This window comes from Acomys minous (genome assembly GCF_964271855.1).
Source record: "Acomys minous genome assembly, chromosome: 5".
In the NCBI taxonomy this organism is placed as follows: Eukaryota; Metazoa; Chordata; class Mammalia; order Rodentia; family Muridae; genus Acomys; species Acomys minous.
Window position 1 is genome coordinate 1,132,919 of NC_140494.1, and position 27,018 is coordinate 1,159,936.

Below are 27,018 nucleotides of genomic sequence, written 5' to 3' on the forward strand. Positions count from 1 at the left end.
TCTTTTTTTTTTTTTTTAACCTCTTCAATACAGTTCTTAAAGTCTTAGCCAGAGCGTTAGGACAATTAAAGGAGATCAAGGGGAGACAAATCAGAAAGAATGAAGTCAGAGTATCACTATTTGCAGATGATATGATAGTATATATAAGTGACCCCCAAAATTCTACCAGAGAACTCCTATAGCAGATAAACACCTTCAGCAAAGTGATTGGACACAAAATTAACTAACAAAAACAAAACAAAAACAGAAGCCATTCTGCACGCAAATGACAAATGGGCTGAGAAAGAAATTAGAGAATCTACACCCTACCCAATACCCACAAATAATATAAAGTATCTGAGTGTATCCCCTAACCAAGCAAGTCAAAGACCTGTATGGCAAGAACTTCAAGTCTCTGAAGAAAGAAAACAAAGAAGATATCAGAAGATGGAAAGATCTCCCATGCTCATGGATTGGTAGGATTAACATAGTAAAAATGGCCATCTTACCAACAGCAATCTACAGATTCAATGCAATTCCCATAAAAATACCAACACAATTCTTTACAGACTTTGAAAAATAATTCTAAACTTCATATGGAAAAATGACACAGAATATAATCTTATACAATAAAGAACTTCTGGAGATATCTCCATCCCTCAGCATGTATGGTCCTTGGACGGTACATCAGTCTATGCAGCATCTCCCCCACCCCCAGATTTGTTGGCTCCATTGGCCTTTTTATGGAGCTCCCATTCCCTCCTGGTCCTTTTATGCCCCAACTCCTCCAGAAGACCCCCTGCACTCCACCCCAAAGTTTGGCTGTGAGTTTCAGCATTTGCTCCGATCACCTGCTGGGTGGAGTCTTGCAGAGGACCTCTATGGTAATGTCCTCTCCTCTTCCCTTTCTTCAACTGCTTCAGGTGTCTATTCGATTTCCTCTTCTGAGTGAGAATTATCCGTTTTCCCTAGAGTCCTCCTTGTTAGTTAGCTTCTTTATGTCTGCATACTGTAGTGCAGTTATCTTGTGTTATGTGGCCAATATCTGCTTATAAGCGAGCATCTGCCATGCATGTCTTTCTGGATCTGGGTTGCTTCACTCAGGATGATACTTTCTAGTTCCATCCACTTGCCTGCAGATTTTAAGATTTCCTTGTTTTTAATAGCTGAGTAGTATTTCACTGTGTAAATGTGCCACACTTTCTTTATCCATTCATCAGCAATTGTATCCATATTCTGGCTATTAATAAAGCTGCCATGAACATAGTTGAACAAATGTCCTTGTTGTATGGTGGAACATGAGTGAGGAGTATGTTTCAAATACACTCATCAGAGAGTGAACAGGAGAGACAGAGTTCCTCCCCTCATGGAGATTATGTTCTCAATCAGTAGCTATATTGCCTCAATATAGCATCTTTTAGAGTTATTTTAATATGTGTTTATGTGTGTGGACGTAGGTAATTGAGTGCACTTGCCTTTGGACGCCAGAAGAGGGCACCAGATACTGAGGAGCTGAAGTTACAGGCAATTGTGAGCTGCCCAGTGCGTGTGTTAGGAATGGAAGCAGAGATCTTAGCATGGCAGTATGTGCTTTTAAATACTGAGCCATTTTCCAGCCCCATTATATTTTTAATTAAATACAAAAACAAGTAAAAGTTATTCATGGTTCCATTTCTTGATGCTCGCATTAGTTTTTCTTCCCTTTTACTTTATATAATTTATTTTATATGTATGGGTTCCTTAATATGTATGTGTACCAATGAGATCCAATGTCTGCTTCTGGCGTCTTCATGCAGTAAGCATGCATGCAGTGCACATATATACATTCAGGCAAACACTCATAAAATAAAAAGGAAAAAAAGGAAGAAAGGAAAACTCATAGTACATTCTTTTAGTGTTTTTAAATTCATAATACAGTTGTTAAATTTGTGTTAACCATGCTACAAATAAAAATGTAACTATCAAATAGAAGTTAGAGGCTCCCTCCTTTGTTTGTGTGGGGGTTACTGGGGATTGGACACAGGGCCTGTTGCTCGCTAGGTAATTGTTCTACCTCAAGCCACACTCACATCTTCTAGTAAACTTTATGCTACTGTTTTTCTGGCCAGAGCTTTTGAACTCATTCTGAGCTGTCCTTGTGATCCAGCTGTGGTTTGGTAACTGATTTGGGGAAATTTTCCTACACTAAAGTATTTTTTAGAAATGAATTCATTTTCCTTGTTTTTATTGGTTTCTGCTTAGTTTACAACCTGTTCTATAGCATGCATGGTTAATGGCAACACAGGAACAAATGCCCAGGGACTTTGCCCAGCAGTGTGAATTCCTAGAAGCCATTTTTTTTTCTCTAGTTAAAACAAAATACTCATTAAGTTCAAAGTTGCCATAGTGATTACCTAGATTCTACATTAAAAAAATCTTTTTATGGAGGTAAAACATACATAACTCAACATTGTAAGAGTTTTAAAGGCCAGGTTATCCTTCAAAGGGACTCTTACTAAATGCAGCTGAGGCCTTCAGACTAGACAAGAGAAGCGAACACATGGCAAGAGGTGCAGGCCCCTCTGGATTCAGATCCTCCAGCCTTGATGGTCTCCTTGTCTGTCTCCTGAGCCTTCTGTGTCCTTCTACCCTCTCCATTCTTCCACACCACTGTCACCTGGAGAACAGCATTTGTTCCTATCTCCTACTGAGTGAATCCCAGAGGACATCTATTTGAGCTAATGTCCACTTATAAGTGAGTATATACCATGTATGTCTTTCTGGGTCTGAGTTACTTTACTCAGGATGTGCATTTTTAGTTCCATCCATTTGCCTGAAAATTTCAAGATATTCTTGTTTTTAATAGCTAAGTAGTATTCCATTAAGTAAGTGTACCACAGTTTTTTTTATCCGTTCTTTGGTTGAGGGATATCTAGGTTGTTTCCAGATTCTGGCTATTATAAAGCTGCTATGAATATAGTTGAGCAATGTCCTTTTTGTGTGGTGGAGCATCTTTTGGTTTTATGCCCAGGAGTGGTATAGCTGGGTCTTGAGGTGGCACTATTTCCAATAATCTGAGAAAGCACCAGATTGATTTCAAAGTGCTTGTACAAGAACTAGATGTCTACATGTAGAAAAATGTAAATAGATCCGTATTTATCACCCTGCGCAGAACTAAAGCCCAAGTGGATTAAAGATCTCAACATAAAACCAGACATATTAAATCTGTTAGAAGAAAAAGTGAAAAAGAGCCTTGAACTCATTGGCACAGGCGAAAACTTCCTGAACAGAACACCAGTAGCTCAGGCTCTAAGATCAACAATTAATAAATGGGACCTCATGAAAGTGAGAAGTTTCTATAGACAAAGGACACTATCAACAAAACAAAACAACAGCCTACAGACTGGGAGAAGACTTTCCCCAACCCTATGTCTGACAAAGGGCTAATGTACAAAATATATAAGGAACTCCAGAAATTAAACACCACCAAACCAAATAAGCCAAATAAGAAATGGGGTCCATATCTACACAGAGAATTCTCAACAGAGGAATATCAAATGGCTGAGAAACACTTAAAGAAATGTTCAATGTCCTTAGTCGTCAGGGAAATGCAAATCAAAACAACACTGAGATTCCATCTTTAAAAAAATTTTTTTATTAATTTATTCTTGTTACATCTCAATGGTTATCCCATCCCTTGTATCCTCCCATTTTTCCCTCCCTCCCATTTTCCCCTTATTTCCCTCCCCATGACTGTTCCTGAGGGGAATTTCCTTCCCCTGTACATGCTCATAGGGTATCAAATCTCTTCTTGGTAACCTGCTATCCTTCCTCTGAGTGCCACCAGGTCTCCCCCTCCAGGGGACATTGGTCAAATATGAGGCACCAGAGTACTTGGAAAAGTCATACCTCACTCTCCACTCAACTGTGGAGAATATTCTGCCCACTGGCTAGATCTGGGTAGGAGTTTAAAGTTTACGGCCTGTATTGTCCTTGGCTGGTGCCTTAGTTTGAGCGGGACCCCTGGGCCCAAATCTGCCTATCATAATGTTCTACTTGTAGGTTTCTAGGACCCTCTGGATCCTTCTACTTTGTTATTCTCCCATGCTTCTCTCATCTTGAGTCCCAGTAGGATGTCCTCCTCTCTGTCCCAGTTTCCTGGTAAGTGAAGGCTTTCATGGGACATGCCCCTGGGACTGGTTTGCAGATATAAGTGAATATGTACCATTTGAGTCTTTCTGCTTCTGGGTTAACTCACTCATTATGATCATTTCTAGCTCAATCCATTTGTCCACAAATTTTAGGAATTCCTTGTTTTTAATAGCTGAGTAGTATTCCATAGTGAGATTCCATCTTACACCCATCAGAATGGCTAAGATCTGAGATTCCATCTTACATCAGTCAGAATGGCTAACATCAAAAAACTCAAGTGACAGCACATGCTGGTGAGGATCTGGAGAAAGGGGAACACTTTTCCTTAGACTCTTAAGAGATTTAGAGATAGTGTGCATATATTCCCTGGAGTTGAACCCTGTACATTCCTTTAGAAATCAGAGCTAATCCTATAGTGTCGCTGTCATCAATATGTCACCCCATAACCCCCAGTTCACATTTGTACATTGAAACATTAGGTAGAACACAGAAACTGTCAAGGGATGATGGACTTATTTATAGTTTGGCCAAACCAGGGAGGGAAAGAACATATTTCCTCCCGTGGTGTGTGTGACAGTCTTAAGATTTTTAAGAACCACAGAAGGAGGCTTTGAGACTCTGTAACTGCTCCTTTCCTGGTGGGGAGGGAAGGGCAGAGGGCCCAGCCTCAGGAGGCCCCTTGTCTTTGTAGCCAGCAGTTGCCTTTGTTTTCAGCAGGGAAGGGCACAGTGCTCTCTCCTTTGAATCTGGAATCTGTCTGTCCCAGCAGGGCTCAGGCCCATTGTCTTTCAGTGTGGAATAAGAAGCACACAGCCACTATGCTGAGACTATGGGCAGAGGGGAAAGAAATAGCAGAGTTGGGTTATGAGGAAGGGGCTCCCAAGTCATTTCTGTTTCAACATCTAGCCTCACGATGCATATATCTTATATATCTTTTTTTTTTTTTTTTAGATTTTGGCATCACACAGGGCAGACATTGATGCTATGCTTCCTTTTCAGTGTGAAGCTCAGTTTTAATGAGCATTCAAAAACAACAACCCATCTGTAAAGTGCAGGTCTGTGGTGATACACAATGCACCTTGAGAGTAAAAGGCAGTGGCTCCAAGACCGCCTGTGGACTCTGTTGACCTGCACTGTCAGGGGACTCTCTCCTTAGAGGCTATCTGTCCTGTCAGCAGTTGCTCATCCCTTCCCCTTTCACTGGATCCTTCAGCAAGAAGGTGGGCGGTGGCTACAGAAAGATTTTCGAGTATTTGAAGTATTTTTCATCAGTTCTGTAGACGCTGAAAGAACTTCAGAGAAAATGAAGGGTCCTTGTGAAAGGAAAAGGAGGTTTCTGCTCGGGGCATCCTTTGTGCTCCCCTATTGGCTGAGAGGCAGAGGACTTCAGCATAGCTGGCAAAATCAAAATTGCCTACAGAGGTAGCATTGCCAAATAAAGACCTCCTAACAACACAAGCGGCATAGAGACTGCATCTACAACACTTGTAGGCTCAGTGTGTGTGGAACATTTCTTGTAGCTGAATCTGCATCCCCATCTTATCCCTAAATATGAACACTGTACCTTGCAGAACCATCACAGTGTATCATTTACAAAAGGAAATTCTTTAATGGAAACAAATAATTGCTACTTTTTAAGTTTAAGTTTTCAATTTTTGTATCATCTTTAAACTTTGTAATTTATATGCTTGAAGCAATATCACTATGAAAGTCATATAATGCGTGTGAGGGATGCATGTGTCTGTCTATCTGACTATCTATCTACATATATAACATAGAGAGAGGGGGGTGGGACTGTTCAGACATTTTGAACAACTCTCTGTTAAGAAGCCTAATCCTGTTCTAGGTGTGGATTGTCTTATTTTTTTCTTTTTTAACAAAGTCACTTCATTCTAATTAGCTCAAATAAAAATTATTATACAGATAGTTTAATGGATCTATTCAGTCTTAAGTTCTATGCATCTCAGTGGACTTTAATACAGCTAGCAGGGTCATGCTAGCAAAGAAGCTTTGCTTAGGTTTTTACATTTTGTTGTTACATGGATGCACCTTTCTACAATAGAAAGAATGAAAAAAAGGAAGGAAGGAAGAAAAGAAGGAAGAAACTGTTGAAACTATTGCTGAGCTGAAACTAGAAAGAAGTTAACCTTGTATCCTCTGTCATGACTCTTTTGTCTTTTGTCTGCATTTCATCTTTCCTTGTAACTTAACATCATTTTTGTGCCCTCTTTCTCCCTCTCTCTTTAAATCTCTTTAAATCTGAAGCCTACAGTGTTTCATATCTCTACTTAATAAAGACACCAACTCCTTTTTTTTTTTTTTTAAGCTCTGGCTTCTCCTAAAGTTTTCCATGAACCAGTGAAGGATCTGGCTTTACCTGGGTGGAGCTACCTCAGGACAGCAACTTCCCAGGCCGGGCCTGACAGAGGACTGCACCCCTTTGCTTCTGCAGATGGATGTCAAATTTCACATTGAAATGTGTGCTGTGTGCAGGCAGTTTGTGGAGTCAGAGGCAGGAACAGCTTGGCGGAGACATCCCTTGCCAGTGTGTGTCCAGGGGAAATGGGATCTGTGTACCATTTCCTGCAACTGTGGCTTTCCTGGGTGGCAGTTGGAGAACAGAGAAGACAGAGAAGAACAAGGAGCTGTCAGGTAGCACAGGACCAGTGCTCTGGTGACACCCAAGCCCACAGAGAGCACGAGCGAGTGAAGAAAGAAGAGCAGTGCTGAGCGACAGGACACTGTTCCGATAGAACTTTGCATAGACTTCTATGTTCTTGTTCAGGGCTTCTTAAACGTCTCCGTTCATGATCTCCCTGTGCCACAGGCATTCTCTATGGTGCCGTATGTGCATAGATATGTGAAATATGTATGTGGAGAAAAGATAAAGACATTTATTTTAACATAATTTTTATAAGGATACCATTTTTATAGCCTCTTGAGTATGAAGGCAACTGCCATCTTGTTGGCATGGATGGACTGCTGGATTTTTGCATGAAGAATTAAATCATGGCTGAATATTTGACTCTCCAGGACCTAGAACACCTTCATAAAATTTTAGAGCTGATTAATATTTAGAATTTATTATCATCAGTGTCGAGCACACTGTATCATGTGAGCACATAGTACACAAGAGCAAAAGTGTGCTTAAGAACTTTTCAGAAACATGAGGCAACCCTGTCTTAATCCTAAGCCCAAACACATTTAATGACCCCATCTCTCTCTTCCTTTGTCCTCTCTTTCTTTTTCTTTTCTTCTTTTCTTTTTCTTTTTTCTTTTCTTTTTTTTCTTTTTTTTTTTTTTTTGAGACAGGATCTTCCATGGGCTAGAACGTGCATATTTGCATAAGCTGGCTGGCCATCAAGCCTTTGGGACTGAGTGCCAGGATCACTCACATACTGCCACACCTGATATTTATTTTTATGTAGGTTTTGCCTGTTATACCCAGGCCCTCATTTTCAGACCAAACTATCCACGTTTCTACAATTCAGGATTATTTTTAAAAGGAAATAAGTTGCATTTTGGTCCTCAATTTTCAATGTATTAAAAATTAAAAATTCATTAGGAATCAATATGATTAAGTGTTTTTTTTTTTTTGTCTGCACTGATATTTTTTCCCACAAAATATGTGCAGGTATCTAAACGAGATCAAAAGCAGGTATGGGAAAAATTGTTAGCTGGAGTCTGTAGCTGCTCATCCCATCTCTGAGGCTACAACAGAAGCCACCTGATGGGATTGTTTCTCAAACTCAACATGAAAAGGTTATAAAGGGCAAACATTCTTGATTTGATTTTTTAAAACAGTCTTATTCCTTTTATTTTTGTGCAACAATAGAATCTCTGTTATCTGAGAGCTTTTGATTTTGGAAAGACAACTGCTCTGCAGATGCAAGGCAAGGGCTCTGGCAAGCGAGCATTAAAATGCTAGGCATCAGCTGCCACTTGCCAGAGGAACAAATATTGTAATTGCTTCCTTTAGAATGCTGTGCTGTTCGAATGCCAGCCAGGATAACACCCGAAGTGGGTGACATTAGAAACAATCAATTCAATGCACCTGGTTGCGTCTGTGTCCCTCAATAAGGGGTGGGAGTGGGAGAAGGAAGGAGAAAAGCCACATTGGAGAGTGATTACTTCATGGTTAACTGAAGGCAGAGATAGGCAGCGTGGCTCGCAATAATATTAGAGAGTGCATTGTAAGTTATGCAGCTTAGTAAGTATGTTGCTGAATGTACGGTTTCACCTAATTTTATCTGGCACTTTCCTACCAACATGTGGCCTGCTGGTTTGGTGCCATACAGCTTGGATGAAGTGTAGGATAAAAGATGTTGGATCAGGGACCAATGTTCACCTCGGTTTTGCTGTGAGAAAATTAGCAACTGACAATGATGCTGACCTCCCTCTTTGTGTGTTGTTGTTCACTGTCCCTGCGTCATTCCATTGTGGCTGAAAGATGTCGAGAGGGGATTTACACAGTCTTTCACAGGTTGATTGCATATGAGCTGTGCTTTCCAATTTGGTAATAAATACTCAATAATATGCACCTATGAGATAACATCTAGACTCCTGAGTTCTGAGAACTGAAGTTCCCAAGAAGAAGATAGCCACACAACCTTTGTTAAATGCTTTACAAAGCTGTTTGATTAAAATTGTGCCAGGGATTGTTGAGAGCTGGACATCTGAAGGTCCAGAGCCAAATCATCATGGGCTATCTTTAGCTTCCTAAGTAGGCATTCACTTCCCACCTCTGTGTTTAGCCCCCAGGCCTAGTGATGATCAGGTAGAATCCGCTTTGGAACGCTTGTGCTCTACCAACACAGATGCTGCATCTTCCATCAGAGAGCCCCTCACACCTGCACATGGCATTGTTACCACACTGACACATGGTAATGTAAATCTGCTTCTGGGCCATGGGAATTCATACCGGCCTCCAGGGTAAACAGTTTCTTACTCCCTTTAAGCAAAACCTGTGCTTTTGGCTCAACAGCATGTAGCTAGTTCAATCTCCCATGATGTAGGTCACTCAGCACTAAAGTGGTCACTCCCCAGACATCCGCGTTTCTGTGACCACCCAGCTATTTTCCCCTGTGCCTCCTCTCTGCCCACATGCTTCAGGCAGCATTCACCTCCTCGAAAATGGGCATTCAGGGTGTAGCACTTTCTTTTATTCTTTCACAAAGCACACTATCTTTCTGTGGCTCGGTTTTGCCCTTCATCTTAGTCCCTCAGCATCTTTACTTACCGTAATCAGAAAACTTTGATACATCTAGCTGTCAGCTGATTCAGAGACCACGCAGTCCCTTTGAAGACAGTATGTCTTCCCCATATTTACAGCCGAGGGTCTGTAAGATGATTACACAATAAATGTGCTAAAAGAAAGAAGAAAGACAAGGATCTCTGACACTTCATGCTCTTTAAAACTCAGGCCTTGGAGTTAGTCAGTTACAGTCCATAGGAGCATGAGACACTCCTGATTAACCTGAGCAAGAGGAATACTTAGAATTTTCACAGAGGTGGTCAATGGCAGTTGAATTTGTACCAGACTAAAACGGGATTTTAATCCAGTGGTTGGTGTCCTTATAAGAAAAGGGAGTTTTGAAAATGAACAGCAGAGAGTTGGGAGGATGAAAGCCACGTGCTGATGGAGGCAGGGACAGAAGAGGTGTAGCTATAGGCCAAGGCATGTCAGTTATGGCAAGCACCCCACAGGAGCCAGGGGAGAACCCAGAAACAAGTCTCTTGGGGTCTCTAGAGGAAGCTCCGCCCTGCTGATACCTTGTGATCTTTGAAGATTCAGAATTGTGAGAGGGTAAATTTCTGTGGCTTCAGCTCACAAAACTCATACTCTTTTAAAGCCAGCCCAAGAAGCTTATATGACTGACACAGTTTCAGGGAGATTCATTTTTTACGGGTAAGTGAGCCTGGCCATGCTTGGCTGATGGGTTGCTAGTATATCATAAAATATGCTGGAAGTGAACACTGCTTTGAGGAAGGCATAGTATTTCTAAGAAGAATAAAAAAAAAAACAGTTACAAGACTGGAAGGATTTTAGAGCCATCATAAAGAAGATATAATTGTCTAGATGTTATGAGTTTATGTTATTTCACTGCAATTAAGGTGATGAGATAAACTCAGATGATGTCTTTCATCAGAATAGTGAAAATCCACAGTTAAAGTGTTCGTTCACCCAGTGAAAGCTCACTGAGTACAAAGCACAAGGTTAAGTGGTGAAGAAAGCAATGACATAAATATCGCTAGGCATGATCCTAGCTGATGACATTGGCTATGCTTTGGAATATCCCTTAAGGTGCTCTGCATTTGCTTTGGATGAGCTAAAGGAATCTGCTGTGTCTGTTGGCATCATAAATCACTGCCTTCACCCCGGCCCCCCCATTCTTCACGGATAATTAAGAAGGAAGGAAGGGTAATGTTCAGGAGAGGAAAAAATGCTTCTTTATGGATACCAGGCCTAACTCTGAATCCAATGCTCTGACCTACATGTTGGGGGACGGGCAATAACATTTTAGGCAAAGCCAGAGGGTATGGGGGTACTGAGGTATGTGCCAGGCACTGCCTGGGGAAGATGCTAAAGTGCTTCATTGAACTCAGAGTTTTGACTAATGTTCAGAGGCTTCTTCTTGACATAGCAGCCTGAGCTAACAAGAGAGACCATCTGTCACTGTCAATTCCTAGGGCTGCTCCCTGAAATGTCAATAGCAGCAACAGCAGCTATTTGAATCCAACGTTGTGTTTCTAGGCAATAAACCCAGTCTTCAGGCTCTCTGTTTCTGATGTCCCAGTTCCTTTGCTTTGAATGTTTTTAGACTCTATCAGCTGCAGAGTGTGTATATGATGTGTCCCAGGGTAGGGAGCAGGCTTACTTTGTACAGGACTCAGCAAGCTTTTCTCTGTTTTGCTATAGTGTCTGGTGGGCTGGAAGGAATGATAAGTTTTCAGATACTTATTATTCATTGCTGTTACTGCTTGTTGCCATGTGTTGTTTTATTGAGACAGTGTCTTGTTATTTGGCTCTGACTGGTCTGGAGTTCATTGTGTAGACCAGACTAGCCTTCAACTTCTGATAATTTTTCTGTATCTGCCTCCTAAGAATGATATGTTTTGAAGATTTCCTCTTATCTTTAATTGTGTGTATGTGCATAGGTATATGTACATGCATGCAGATGCCCAAAGAGGCCAGAAGAGTGTATATCAGATCCTCTGGAGCTGGAGGTAGCAGAAGATGCTATGTAAGAATGTTATGTGCTCTTAGCTGCTCAGCCATCTCTTCTGTCCCACTGTGTGTGTGTGTGTGTGTGTGAGAGAGAGAGAGAGAGAGAGAGAGAGAGAGAGAGAGAGAGAGAGAGAGAGAGAGAGAGAGAAAGAGAGAGAGAGAGAGGGAGAGAGAGAGAGGGAGGGAGAGAGAGAGAGAGAGAGGGAGAGAGAGAGAGAGAGAGAGAGAGAGAGAGAGAAAGAGAGAGAGAGAGAGAGAGAGAGAGAGAGAGAGAGAGAGAGAGAGAGAGAACTACAGACACGCTGTTTCAAGGTTGAAGATATATATGATCAGTAGAGTTGAACAGCTGTAGAGAGGTAGTCTGAGGAGCTAGCCCAAGCCTTATTCTTGCCTGTATAGTCTAACAGGGTGTTGAAAACCTTGGCCCCAGGTTTTATGATAAAACCTCAGGTCTACAGCAGAATGCCATAAGCTCAGGCAACAAACTCTCCCTCCCTCTCTCTCTCTCTCTCTCTCTCTCTCTCTCTCTCTCTCTCTCTCTCTCTCTCTCCCTCCCTCCATTTTTGTTTTTTTTTTTGAGACAGGGTTTCTCTGTGTAGCCTTGGCTGTCCTGGACTCACTTTGTAGACAAGGCTGACCTTGAACTCTCAGCGGTCCACCTGCCTCTGCCTCCCGAGTACTGGGAACAAATTCTCTTAACCAACAGTTTTAAGAGCAATCACAGGGTTTGTGGAGTCCCACAAGGAAATAATCAAGCCTGGCAGATATGGACCCAGGGGAGGGTGCAGCACAAAATTCTGTACCAACCATGGACAATGCATGCAGTAAACCTAGACTCCCCCTATTCAGATCTAGCCAATGGGCGGCTCGTTCTCCTTGGTTGTGGGGAGAGCAGGGATTGCCTCTGATATAAACTCTGTTGCCCCCAATTTGATCAATTCCCTTTGGGGGGAGGCCTGGTGGCACTCAGAAGGGGAAGCAGGCCATCCCTATGAGACCCGAAAGCCTGTGGTCATATGGTGGAGGAAGAGAGCCCCTGTGTCAGAGGTCTATGGGAGGGGAATAGGGTGAAAGAGGGAGGGAGGGTGGGAATGGGAAGATACTAGTGAGGGGGCAACAATTGGGATGTAATATGAATAAAATATAATAAAAAAGATCAATCATAGGAGCTTGAGCCATGTCAGAAAAGAGTCATATATGAGGTAACACAGAGATCTGCAGTTGTGTCATGGTGACTGTGTCTCCTGAGTGCCAGAAGTCACTTTGTGGCCAAATATTTTTGTGTTTGTGCACAGATTTTTTTTCCTTCTATGAAAGCAAAAGCGCTAGATGCTCTCCCATGGATTTACACTAATATGGGGGGTCTGCATCCTCATGACATCCACTTCATTAACAATACCACTTGCATGGTGATTTTGAGCCCTTTGTGGACTTCTTGGGAGAATCATGGGTAGAGAGACCCTAAAAGGGAAACCTGGCTAGCTTCATTTGTCATCTTGACACAACCTATAGTCAAGCTGGGAAGAGTCTCAGTGAGACATCTTCTGGATTTGATTGGCCTGTGAGTATGTCTCTGAGGGTTGTTTTGATCTTGTTTATTTATGTAGTAAGGCACAGCCCACTGTGGGCAACATCATCCCCTGAGTCTGGGTCTCAGACTGTATGATGACAAAGCAAGTTTAACATCAGAAAGAATGCATCTATCCATTTACTTCTTCCACTGACTGTGGATATGGTATAATGTAATGAGATATGATGTGATGGTGTGATGTGACTAGCTGTTTTAGGTTCTTGCCACCTTGACTTCCTGGCTATGATGAACTGTAAGGTGGATTGTGAGCTAAAATAAACCATTCCTCCCATAAGCTGTTTTGTGTGTGGTTATTTTATAACAGTAGCACAAGCAAAACGAAGATGCCCACCAAGATTTAGGAGATGGGGTGTGAGCTCTGTGTTTCTTGTTCCTGTCACTTGCCTGATGCTTGTTGTCATATCTTCCCACCATGCAGACTCTAAACCTTCTAGAACTGTGAGCAGAACGAACTCTTCCTTCTCCAAGCTGCCTTGGCCATAGCAGCAACAGAGAAATTACCAATACACATACCACATATGTGATTTGGTTTAGAGAAAAGAAATAAACTTTTAAGTAAATGAATTCTGGATATTTCTGGACCCTCCCATCATGGAAGAAGATAGAATCTTTCCCAGTTTCTAAGGAGCCGAGCTTTTGATATGTTCAATTACTTAGGGGTAGACAAAGAGATGGTTGATAACCTTAAGTTGCACTAGCATGCTTTGAACCAAAACACCTAGTCTTTTGAAAGTGTCTGTCTGTGCATTTGTCACTTTGACTTGAGGCAGGGTCTATCTTCATAGCCCAGGTTAGCTTTGATCATGAGATCCTCCTGCCTCCGCCTCCCAAGTGCTGGAATCTCATGTGTATTCCAGCACACTCAGGTAGAAATTCTCACGTCTTTTTCTCTTTTTCCTTTGAGACACCATCTCATGTAGCTCAGGAACTTGGTATATGCAGGAAAGGGTGGCCATTAGCACCTGTTACTCCTGTCTCTACCTTCTCAGGAATGGAATTCCTAGTGTGCGTGTGTGTAGCCACACCCAGTTTCAGCAATCCCGAGGATCAAACCCAGGGCATCCTGAATGCAATGCTAAAATCTCTGTCAACCGAGCCTTAACTCTAGCCCCTCAAGTCTTTAAAACAGAGGGCACTGATGAGATTTACCCTTGTTTCTCTTCTAAAGAATTTGGGACCAAGCATAAGCTACTGTAGGAGCACTGTGACTATCCCTTTTTTTTCTGTGAGAGATAGTAGAGTGTTCATCCAAATATAAAGCCTGAACTCTTTGCCAGACTTGAGCTCTCATTTGTAAAAGGAAAGAGCTTCATATATTCTTTTTATCCTATAATCCCAAGCAAAATACTACCATCAATATCAACTCTATACTCATACAGACTAAGCAATTGAATGTGCCATGGCTATATTGTCTTTTTTTTTTTTTTAATGACTTTTCCAAAGTACTGGCTTATGCTTCCCCAAACCTCAAAAGACATCTAAAAGTCAGCATAGGGCAGGCTGTTAAGACTCAGTTCTGGTCTCTCATGCATCCCACCTGCACTCTGGATGGCAGCCATCCCCCACTGTAGTCTCTTCTTCATGGCTTGCAACGTCTCTATGGTTTTCTTCTGTTTCCCTCTCCGTTCTGTTGCGCTGAACAAGATTGGTGTGTTGAAACAGGAGTGTTGCCTGATTCAATTGCGTTGGTGCATTCATTTTAGTTTACATTTGCTGATAACGATATCTCTTAACCAGAATACTATAATTAGCATCTTGTGTTTAAAGGTACAGCTTTCTTTCCACTACAGTGCTATCTTTGTATTTCTAGTGCTATTTTCCTCATTACTTTTCTTTATATATAAGTACATTTTCCTGCAATGTATTTCTGGAAACCTGTGAACAGAATTGATTTTGACATTCATTTTACATCTTTTTGGCACATAGAAATAAAATATAAAAGGTGTTAATTTAACAAGCCAGTCCCATGGTTTCTTTACTAAGGTCTTCAGTGTAAGTATTCAGCATAAAAATCTGGCCCTCTAAAATTTTGAGAATGAGGATATTGAACTTAAAGAAGGATTAAGTTATGAAATATACCAGTGAAACTGATTACATACAAAGCATGATTTTCTACAAGCATCATTGCACAGATTCGTTTTGTAAGGCTCTACTCACTATATAGTTCACAGTCATGAGATTTTTTAAATAGAAAAATGTTAGTCCGTGATTTATAAAAAGGAAAAGTAATCTAAGCCTGTCTTATCAGCTATTTGGAAGTCCAAAACAGAAGGAGAGTCACAACTTCAAGGCTGCACCGGGGTGTAGATGGGCTTTTAAGTCCAATCTTGATGACTTTATATGACGCTGTTCAAAAGTAAAAAGTAAAAATTCCACAAAACACAATGACAAGAAAGGACTGAGGGCAACAGGACAGGTGAAAGGATGCCTCATGGGGTAAGAACATTGGTTGCTCTTGCAGAGAATCGGGTTTAGTTCCCAGCACCCACAGGTGCCTGACAACTATCTATAACCAATTTCAGTAGGTGTGATTTCCTCATCTACCATCCGTGGGCACTGTAGGAAGTTGGCACACTTACATGCAACACTCTTACACACTAAATTTTTTATATATAATGAATTAAGAAATAAAACAACAAAAGGACATGGAATGTAGCTCCATGACAGAGCCCTTCCCTATCATTTGTGGCACTCAAGGATCAGAAGACATTGGGTGTTCAGGATGATGATTAGAGACAGGGTTCTCTAAGTTCAATTCCCTAGTGCTTTAAATATATGTGAAATTTAAAATACTTGTGGCATTACCTCTAAAAGTTACATATTTATTGGAAATTTTACACGCTTATTTAATGTAAAGTTTACCGATCCTTTACTATTTGAAGACTTCCTTAAAGCATAGTCACACCAATATTTCTGGAATGCAACTTGATTGTGGCAACTGTTTATCTCAGATGTGTGTCTACTGCCAAGGTGTCTCAATGTGGAGAAGTTCTATTTTGAGCAGACATCTGGTTTCAGGCATGTAAAAAATTCATTTTATTCAATGGTACACCTTGGGAAATGTTACCGTTCAAGGAATAGCACAATTCGTTAGCTTTTCCTTTTTTTTCCCCCCAGAGTTCATGAATATTAATCACCTCACGTCCTCATCACTGAGGTCAGGAGCGCATGCCAGGGGGGATGTGAATCATGTAGATCAATCAGCAAGCTAACCTTTGTCTGTGGGTGCCCACAAGCCTTGCATAAAGCCTTCAGTCCAGGTCAGTTCTTTGGAATTGATACGGTCATTTCTAGACACATCTTCCCCTTCTTCAGTGATTACCAGCCATTTCTCTTATCTCTACTCTCTGAGAAGCCACTGTACTTTATATGTGTCAAAAAGCCTTTAGAAATTTAGTGTAAGAAAGGAAAAGAGCCAAAACTAGAAGGAAAAATATAACAGGGTTCTCACTAGGTGATAAAATAAAAATTACAGTTACATGTTTAAGGCCACAGGCTCCTAGCATCAATATTATTTTATTTGCTTTTTAAAGCTCATAATAAAATCTATAGACAACAGTTAAAGGGACTCAAGAACCACTGTGAAGAATTGTTTATCAGATGAGAAAATAAAGAAAACTTCTGATTTAGAAAGTTGGAAAGCATGTTAAAGTATTTATTTTATTGTTATGTGTATGTATTTGTACTCGTTGGAGCTGGAGTTTTACATTTCTGAGTCACCTAAAGTGGGTGTCAGAAACCAAACCTGGGTCTTCTGCAAGACCAACAGCTGCTCTTAGCCACTGAGCCATTTCTCCAGTCCCAGCAAGATCTCTTAAAAGCCTATCTGGACTCTGTAATGAGAACCATCTGGGATGTTGCCATTTCAATTACTACCTTACTTTAAGTACCACGCCCTGCCCAAGCTCTTCAAAACTGACACAGGAGGACAATGAAGACAACAAAGCAAGTCTGTGAAGAGTTGTTTAGACTTGCAGACTACCCATAGACACTGTGAAGCACTGTGTTTTGTCACAACCGGTATGTAATTGTTGAGTAAGTAAAACGGTTAGGTTCCTGTTGTCTGATTGGACAACCCCACAAGTTATGAAAGTATTATAATCATTACAACCACTTTTTTGCCTTTTAATTAGAACGAATCAGTACTATGTTCTTTAACTGATATTATCTATGTTCATACCATATCTCAGGACATTAAAAAAGTACATCAAGTTCTGAGTTGCAAGGGGTCTGGCTTTAGCTCATGGTCTCCTCAGCCGTGATAAAACAAAAACAAAAACAGATGAAAATAAAAACGAAAATAATGTTCTGGGTACTTTATTGGGTTGTTACTGTGGAGTACCTGATGACAAATAAATACAAAAGCATTTGAATATTTTAAGATGATATTAATTCTACAAAATGTTTCTTATCACTACACATTTAAAATGTGTTTTTAAAAGTGACAACCTAAAGAAGAAGTAGAAAAATGGTTGTGCCAGCATCCAGTCTTACTCCTCCACCCCCTGTTTTTCTGTATGGATAGTTTCTATGATCAGTATCTGGGATTCTGATTTTTTCATTGACTTTTTCTAATGCACTGTCAAGTTTATATATTAAAATAAAAGCTTCAGTAATCCCATTTCACTTCACTATACTTTAAAGAAAAGAAGAATTTCATCCTGTTGTGAGCTTCCATATCTTTTATTCAAGATTATTTTTGTATTAACACAAGGAATCATTCATACTTAATGAAAATGTGAGTATGACAGTGGTGGTGTGTACATAACCTATGGGAAGGATACTTACCTTGTGTTTAGCCTAGTCTATCTTTTCATTATATGTTAGAAATTTTTAATGATGCTCTGATATTGTATATGAAAAAGTACAAAAATAGTTGGAGATTATAGAAGACACTGTAACTTTCCACATAATTTTATTTTGATACTGGCAATCTGGTAACCTAGAGGAAAATTGTAAGTCCCAGGCATTTAATTATTCAATATTTGTTTTCATCTCTTTTTGAAAACATATTTATTTCAAATTCACCATGTTCTATCAAGACATAACTGTAGTTCATTTTAAAAATTAAATTAGGGGTCATCCTTCATAGCAGGCTTTTGAGTATCCTTTTTATGTTTTGTCCCAATGGTAGAAGAAATTACTAAAACCCAGATCATCATCCCACACCCTAAGTATTATTTCACAGGCTCATAAGATTTCTAATCCTGAACCTCAGCCAAGCAAATTAAAAATAGCAGAAAACAAGTGTAGGTTCATCTTGGCCTCTTTTCACACTCCCAGATCTGATTCTTTCAGTTTGACAAACTGAAACTAAATGCGTGAAGCTGACAAGAACCCTTGGCTACACTGTGAGAGCAGTAGGTAATTCCAAAGTCACTAGACTATTTCAATAATTGTGAAGGAGGAAAAAAATGATGAGTGGTTTTAACATATATCTATACATGTATCTCTACCTCTATATCTACCTATCATCTATCTATCTACCTATCATCTATCTATCTACCTATCATCTATCTATCTACCTATCTATCTATCTATCTATCTCTTGATGAGGGAAATCAACAAGACACAAAACCATCAAGCACCTCCAGGCCTAGAGAGATGGCTAGAAACTGGTCCACGCAGAGCTACTCATGCTCACCTGTAAATCCCGCTTCATCTGAGCTCGTCTGGAATCTTTGGGCAACTGCACATGCCCATTTACACATTCTTCATCTTCACCAACATATATACATAACTAAAAGTAAAATAAATACTTAAAAGCCATATTCATGGCAAGTCTGTTTATGAAAGGATTTTCCTAACTTGTGACAATTATGTTGTAAACATCTGTTACTAATATTAGTCTTTACCGTTTTAGTTAGAATCTTCCTTTGTGAGACAGAGCAAAGACAAGGGAGCCTTCTGCCATTTCCTCTCTCTAGCACCCTCCCAGATATCTTAGATACTGGAAATAGAAAGAGAAATTGATATACTATTCTTTTAAATGGCCAAATGAAGAAAATTAAGTTAGCATTTAAACAAAGTGGTGCAACTGGCAAATGAGTTCAAAAATGTTGCCAGGTTCAAATCTACAAAACTATTACTTCACCAGTACCAGAAAACATCAACTCAAAATAGTAACACAATAGAAATAATCATTCACAATAGTTACATGTAATGAAAGATACCTAGGGTAAGTCTAGCTTACAATAGAGAAGCAGACCTCTGGAGAAATGCTAAACCCCTAACCAGACATGTCGTAGATAAGATGGGTAAATGGAAAATTGTTTATTTCCAGGAATAATATGACATTGCATGATAAGAGACAAAGATTTAATTCAAATAAGTATACACATGTAATTCAATTTGTTATCAAATTTTGGTTATGTTACTTACAGAGTTTCACATGCAAACATTTAAAAAACTCTCCCTAGAGGACTGGGGTCTGTGAAAGAGTCTCTGGAACTTAAAAAGAAAACATGTCCCACAGCAGTGGATTCCTCTGCCACACTAGCTGAAGTCTTGGTGATACAGTGCAGAGGCCGGGACCAGAACCAGGCACCCTGCGTCTTCCCCACTGATGGAGGGATAGGAAGCAGAAAAGGAATAAATTACATAAATAAAACAAACATAGGAGGGCTGAATGAGTAATCCCATGGTAGATCACTTGCTCAGCATTAGAGAGGCCCTGGGTTGTATCACAAACAACATACGTGCATACATGCATGCACAAGAACACACACACACACACACACACACACAGAGGGAGAGAAAGAGAACCTAATATATTGTCTGCCATAAGGCATGTTAGTCATTGAGTACGTGTCTTTTGTTTCCTGTGTCCTGGTTGTTTTGTTTTCCCATTTAATGCGTTCCTTTTGTTGCCCTGGGAAGGTGGACTGAAGTCCCTTTCCACTCTCTCAGACTTTAGGACCCATTTCTTCAGAAATTTATAAGTTTATCCTAGTAGCTTGAAGCCAAAAGTAGTTTGATATTCAACAAAGGCACGTTGAAAGTTAAAATAAATTCTACAGATTTATAGGAATTGGTGAGGCAGCTTCAGGTCACACACAGCTGGAATAAATATGAGGTCTGTGTTGTTAAGAATTTTCTCAAATCAGGTTCAAATGGGTTTCCTTGGTTATGTTTGTAGACTTCCACAGACAGAAAATTAATTGTTGGTCTGTCACATACTTTCTAAATTTGTGCTGAGAATTTTAATTTGTTTGGATGTGTTTGTATGTTTGCAAGCATGTGGGCGAGGGAATATATGTGTGGAGATGTATGTGAACATGTGTATACACATATGTGGATAGCACAGAAGACAAACTCTTTGTTTTTGAAACAGGGTCTTAATGGCCCGGAACCCAGCTGGTCGTCTATGCTAACTGGTCGGCGGCTGCAGGCATCATCCTGTGTTTTTTCTCTACTGATGGAGCCATCTTCCTAGCTCTGTTTATTACCACACTCAGAGGAAGGACAGCAGGTTACCAAGAAGAGACTTGATACCCTATGAGCATATACAGGGGGAGGAGGTCCCCCTCAGTCACAGTTATAGGGGAGGGGAATAAGGGGAAAATGGGAGGGAGGGAAGAATGGAAGGATACAAGGGATGGGATAACCATTGAGATGTAACAAGAATAAATTAATAAAAAAAAAAAAAGTAAAAGTTAGGCACAGGCTGAAGAGATCAGCTCAGCGTTTAAGAGAATTTGCTGCTCTTCTGCAGAATCTGAGAATTTCTTTTCCAGCATCCACATCATGTCAGGCAGGTCACAACCTACTGTCCTTCCAGCTCCAGGGGATTTGACACCTCTGGCCTCTGTGATATCTGCACTAGAGTGCACATACCCACCTGTAGACGCAGACACAGACACAGACAGACAGACAGACAGACAGACAGACACACACACACACACACACACACACACACATACACACTACAGATAATTAAAATTAATTAAATCTAAAAAGAAGTTGGTCTCACTGAGGATTACTGGTATTGCCAAGAAAAGGCAGGAATTCCCAGGGTATGAATTCTCTCAGCTTCCTTTCTCTGTATTTATTTTCAGTGCTGACATTTTCCTATGTATTTGAAGAGGATTTGTGGGGAGAGTTATTATCATAGATCCAAATATGAATAGAGGATTTAAAGGGCAACATCTGGACCTCTCTGTTTTAAAAATGATTAATTTTTCAGGGAGGTTCATTGAGATCTTAACCGTAAAGCCAATGGCCATAGTGACAGAGTTGGAGGATCTGACTGATCAAACAGAAGCAGATGAGAATGCGATGGACTGACTCTGAACACTGACTTGACTTTAACCATCAGTTATCCCTGTGGGCATAGTTGTTTTGTTTTGGTTTGGTTTTTTTCACCTAGAAAATAAAGAAATGAGAATAAAACATCTGAGGGATACACTGTGGCTCTGGGATTTGATGATGACTCTCAAGTGAAACACAGTGAACTAATTTTAGATATTATGGGGGAAGGTTGTACTTGAAAGCAAACAGTATCCACATTCTATTAGCTTCTTAATTTATTTATATAAAGTTTCAAGTAAAACTAAGTCAAATCTTCACCATAACTTTGTTCACATGACTGTCTCATTTTTTTTGATAGGACAGTGGGCAGACAAGTTGCTGGCTCTTTATCCAGTTTCTATAGTGAAGTTAGAACTGGGACAGGGAAGGCAAAGTTAAAAGAGGAGTGATGCGAAGTCTGTTTCCACACATTGTAAATAGTCTTTTCTCAGCCTCTTGTTCAGGTTTCCATGAAAAAAAAAGTTGGCGATTTGAATCTACATGTGATTGACTGCACGAAGTATTGAGCTTGCATCCATGGTGTCTCTACCGGAGAATAAATTTCCTTTCAGATGTGGAGTTAAATTCAAAGCCAAAGTTGTACATTTGAGAAGATGTCTTGCATTATCTGACTAATCATCATCATCATCATCGCCATTGTCAGGACCATCACTACCATCACTGTCACCATCTTCCTTCATCTTCATTAGACAAGGAGACCTGCTGGCTCCCAGCTCCTTCCAGCTCCTGCGTCTCCACTTGGATCTATAGGAACCTGAGACTTACTTGAAAATGAAAGCAAGCACCCAAATAGACTGCAGTGGCCCTTTCTAGTTACAAGGGAGCTCTTGATCACGTTTCTGGAAGGTTCCAGTCACCGGGAGAGCTTTCTATAGAGGAAGAAGTATCAGGAATTGCAATCCAAATGGTGAGTTTTGGGGTTGTAAGGCTGGAACTAGGAAAGACTGCTTATAGACAACAGTTTGGGAAAATATAAAAAATATTGTCTGTATGTACGTGTGTGTGTATGTGTGTGTATGTGTGTGTGTGTTGTGTGTACTTGTACAGATGTGTGCCATAGTATATGTGGAGGTCAAAGGACAACTTTAAAAGTCAGGTTTCTGCTTCCACTGTGGGGCTCTGAGGATCAAACTCTGGTCACTGGGCTTGCATGGCAAATGCCCACTGAGCCATCTCCTTCGCCCTTGCAATGCTTCATAAACTATATATTAGAAAACAAATTGTAAATGCCGACTTCTGAAAGTATCAGATCTTACTCTTTAAATGTCTCTCTTTGTGGGGCACAGTGGGATGCATGCAAATAGTTTTACTTTGGCAGACTCAAGCTTTCTATTTATTTACAGGCTCTAGCCAACGCATGACACAGACAAGTGAATACTCGTTTGGTGCCATTTCCCAGAGACTATTAGCTGTTAATCAGAGCTAAAATCAAGAGGGAAGCTCCTTCTCAGTGGGACTAGTCATCGGCTTCCTCCATCTGCTAAAATTAGGCATGAGATGCAGTGGCTGCCGCAGAGTTTTGTGTAGCAGCACAGGAGACGGCATCACCATTCATGGTTCCTTCCTATGTTTTTGTCTTTCTTCCTGGTTGGACAGATGAGAAGGTGCAAGGTGTGTAGGCCATAGACAGATAAACTGATGATGACCAGGGGCGCCTGGATCAGGTAGTTGTGGGAAGTATGGCTCTATTGTAAGAAGCCACACTTGTAGGGTAGGCAGGCCCGTTTGCAGCTGCAGTGTTACTGACTCTGACACAGAAGAAGGAAAACCTCAAATTGTTCTAATAATGGCTAAGTGAGCTACCAGCATACTTTTTCAGATATCTGCAAGTATGGAAAGGACACGATACTCTGAGAAGTTGACTAACTGCTGGAATCTAGTCAAACATCTGCCTGTAAACATGTCAAAGCCACATACATGACTGCTTGGAGCTCCAAATGTGGCTAATTGTGTCATGATACCACTGTCTGTGACTTTTGGTAGTATGACTCATAAGACGAGGACAAACAGAAACTGATGTAGAAAGTGGAGAGTGGAGACATTTGAGGTCCTAGAAAGTTGTAAAATTGTATGATTTTCATTCTTTTTTTATTTATTTGTTTTCTTTATGTATACAAGTACTCTATTTGCATGTACACCTGCAGGCCAGGAGAGGGCATTAAATCCCTTATAGATGGTTGTGAGCCACCATGTGGTTGCTGGGAATTGAACTCAGGACCTCTGGAAGAGCAGCCAGTGCTCTTAACCTCTGAGCCATCTCTCCAGCCCATAATTTTGATTCTTAAGTAGTAAGAGTTGGGCTGGTGCCTACCCTGTATCAGATAGCTTTCTGGAAGCTCCCATTAGGGAAGAGCTAGGCCACAAAATTAGAAAACTAAAAGAGCAGTGTGGTCTATTTCAGGAAAGACAACCTAGCTGTGGATGGTGGAACATGGGATTGACTGGTGGTACATGGTTAAGAAGGGTGCTGAACTTTATAGAGAATATATAGAGTCATCTGTTATATTGACAACAAGGCCACAAGCCCATACATTTTAAAGTACACCCAGGCACACACAGCCAAACATGTATGTTTTGGTGCCTGTCTGTGTAGTGCTTTTATCGCCCAGCTCTGTGCTTCCACCTTCATGTTTACTCATACAAGGCTTTTTGCTCCATTTTATTGGTCAATTTATTGAATGAACACACATGGCACACTCACGTGTGTGTGTGTGTGTGTGTGTGTATGTGTGTAAGTAAAAGGACTTTCTGGAGTTAGTCCTCTTACTCTGCAGGTCACCAGGCTGGGGCAAGTACCTCTACCTACTGAACCATCCAGTTGGCCACGTGAAGACTCTATGCTACACAATGCTGTGGTTCTAGCCACCTGTTACAGACAGTTGTATTAACGCCCCTGAGGACTCTGCAGGCTGCAGCTCTCCCTGTCAGTGTCTGGAGAACGGAACCTTTCAACCGCACATTTGAGGTGCTCTGACTCCAGCTTCATTTTCATATCACATCAAAACAACGCAAGCAACATTACAGCCAAACTTGAAGATGCTTGAGTTCAACCAAGATTTCCTTTTTCATTTCACTTCATCTTACATGGTCATTTACCCTGACTAAATGCTTGGCTTTTCTTTTTCAATTGTTGAAACACTGACCTTTCTTTTTTGTCCTAAAAATAAAGCCAACTTATTTATTTTTATTTTCTCTGTATGACTATTTATGTCTACTGTTTGTGTAGAGATACACATGGGAGGATGCCAAGACAAAAAGAGGGTGTCTGATCCCCTAGAACTAGAGTTTCAGGGAGCTGTGAGCTGTCATGTAGTTGTGAGGAATTGAACCCAGGTCCTGAAAAGATCAATATGAGCACTTTGAACCACTGAGCCATTTCTCCAGGCACTGGGGACTCCACACTCTAAGACCCAGCTTAGTGTGGCATGCATGCTCTGTGATGTTTCCCTGGGCAGCAGTTGAGTGACGTTTCCTGGCTCCTGCTTCTGTGGCAGTTGTCTGAGTAATTGGCTTTGTTGTTTTAATGGATTGCAGCCATCCTTTGGACAAACATCAGTCTTAAGTTCTCCCAGTCAATCTATGAACTCAGTGATTTACACAGAAAACTTAATATATACTTGTTAAATAAATTAATGGTTAGATTAGTAAATGAGCAAAATGTATGAATGGATTGAATGGAGGCTGGGATTTTGAAAAAAAAAGGCAGCTTTTACCATTTTCAATTGCAAAAGATGCCTGTGTAAGTAGTAAAGATAATTTGTGTAAGTATTTTACCTATATCTGTGAAGATACATGTATTTATATGTATGATATGTATATATAGGTATCTGTCCACATATGCATCTATATATTAATTTACAAATAAGTGCATGTATACTTACACATATATGAACATAATATGTTAATATAAATTTGACAACACTATATAAATAAGACATCAAATCATACTCATTTTGAGAGGCCCCTTTAAGCCTTTAGCTCAGGAATCACCAAGGCGGGTTTTGGAGTCCGGGACACATGGCCTCACATGTGTCTTTCTTACTTTCTTTGATTAGGAATGAGAACACGTTTTGACCCCCTTTCCCTTCCTCCTGTGGCATGTGCAGCATTGGTAGCAGAGACAACTGAAGCTGGAGCTAGGAAATGGTCCATGGCAGCTGTGATGATGCAGGGAAGTAAAGCAGTCCTGCTAGAATAAAGATGCCTGGACTCCGACAACTCTGTCCCGCTGAACACAAATCCCCTTCCTCCAGCAGGCTTACAGCCTTGCTTATCTCGTTGTTCATTTTGCCATTGACTTACTGTGTGATGAACCTCTAACATAATACAAAGATCGTTCGCACACACAGGAATGCTGTGTTGTTCCCTAGCTCTTCCCAAGGGGACAATAATACCCCAGGCAATTGCTAACACAAAGTATCCCTGTTACACATTGGAAGCTGGTGGAGATGTAGGATTTCTTTCTCTAACTCCTTTATGAAAGTCACTGCATAGTGGTCCCAGCAGGGTGATTTACACATTCATCCTAGTTACCCTGAAGGTTTGCCCTCAATCATCTGGCCTAATTGCAAACAGACGGTCTATCCACAAAATGGGTTGCCAGAGAGCAAATCTGGGTTGTAATTAAGTAAAGCCAGAAACACGGAGATTGACAATAGATTCAGTTTCCTCTTCTATCCCACAGATGTACAGAAGTTTTATACCCTGTAACATGGAGGGGTCAGAGCCATTTGATCTTCTGTAACAGATTTTTCTCTATGCAATTCCAGAACCCACAAGTTGTATACACACTTAGCCAAACAGGACTCAGCTCTTCACAGAGCATCCATTCACACCAGAAATTAGCCAGCTATTTATTAATTTTTGTTTGACTTATATATATTTTAGTTTTTCTTTACTGTGAAAGTAACTCAAAACAGCATATAATATAAACATGTTAATGGAAGTTAAAACTAGACTAAAACAATGGAAAAATTCAGTTCCTTTTTTGGTGTTTTTAAGGTAAGCACTCTCCCAGTGAGCTAAATCCCCAAACCTAAGGAATTACTGAGGTGAAAAATATAAAATCAAAAAGTGACAGTGCTTGCTCTGCTCACTAGGAAATGATAAATAGATGGCTTAGTGTACCCACTTTCTGAACAACTACGAGAACCTGGATTCAAATATTCGACATCCACATGAAAAGAAGGTGTGGCAGAAAGTGCCTACAAAGCCCAATATTAGTAGACAGTAGGCACAGGCAGATCCCAAGAGATCACTGACAAGCCTGTCTAGGATTTTGAAGGTTTTATTTTTAATACATACATACATACATACATACAACACACATACATACATACATGGGTGTATCTGTGTGTGAAGATGCACACACACACACACACACACACACACACACACACGGGTGTGCCTGTGTTTGGAGATGCACACACACACACACACACACACACACACACACACACGGATGTGCCTGTGTTTGGAGATGTACCACTGGGTACCTGTACCCAGGGAGACTAGAAGAGGCATTAGATCCCTCTAACTAGAAATACAAGCTGTTGTGAGTTGCCTAATGTCATATGGGTGTTGGAAGCTGAATCTGGGTCCTCTGCAAGAGCAGTGCATGCTCTAAGCACTGAGCCATCTCTCCAGGGTCTTTGACATTAAGCATACTAAAGCCTAGGGTCATATTGTTCACTGTCATTTGTTAATCTCCAGCCTCCATGATTATTGGATATGTCTTTGGTTGTCTTGTTTAGGACTGTGTGTTTAGCATGGACTTCTA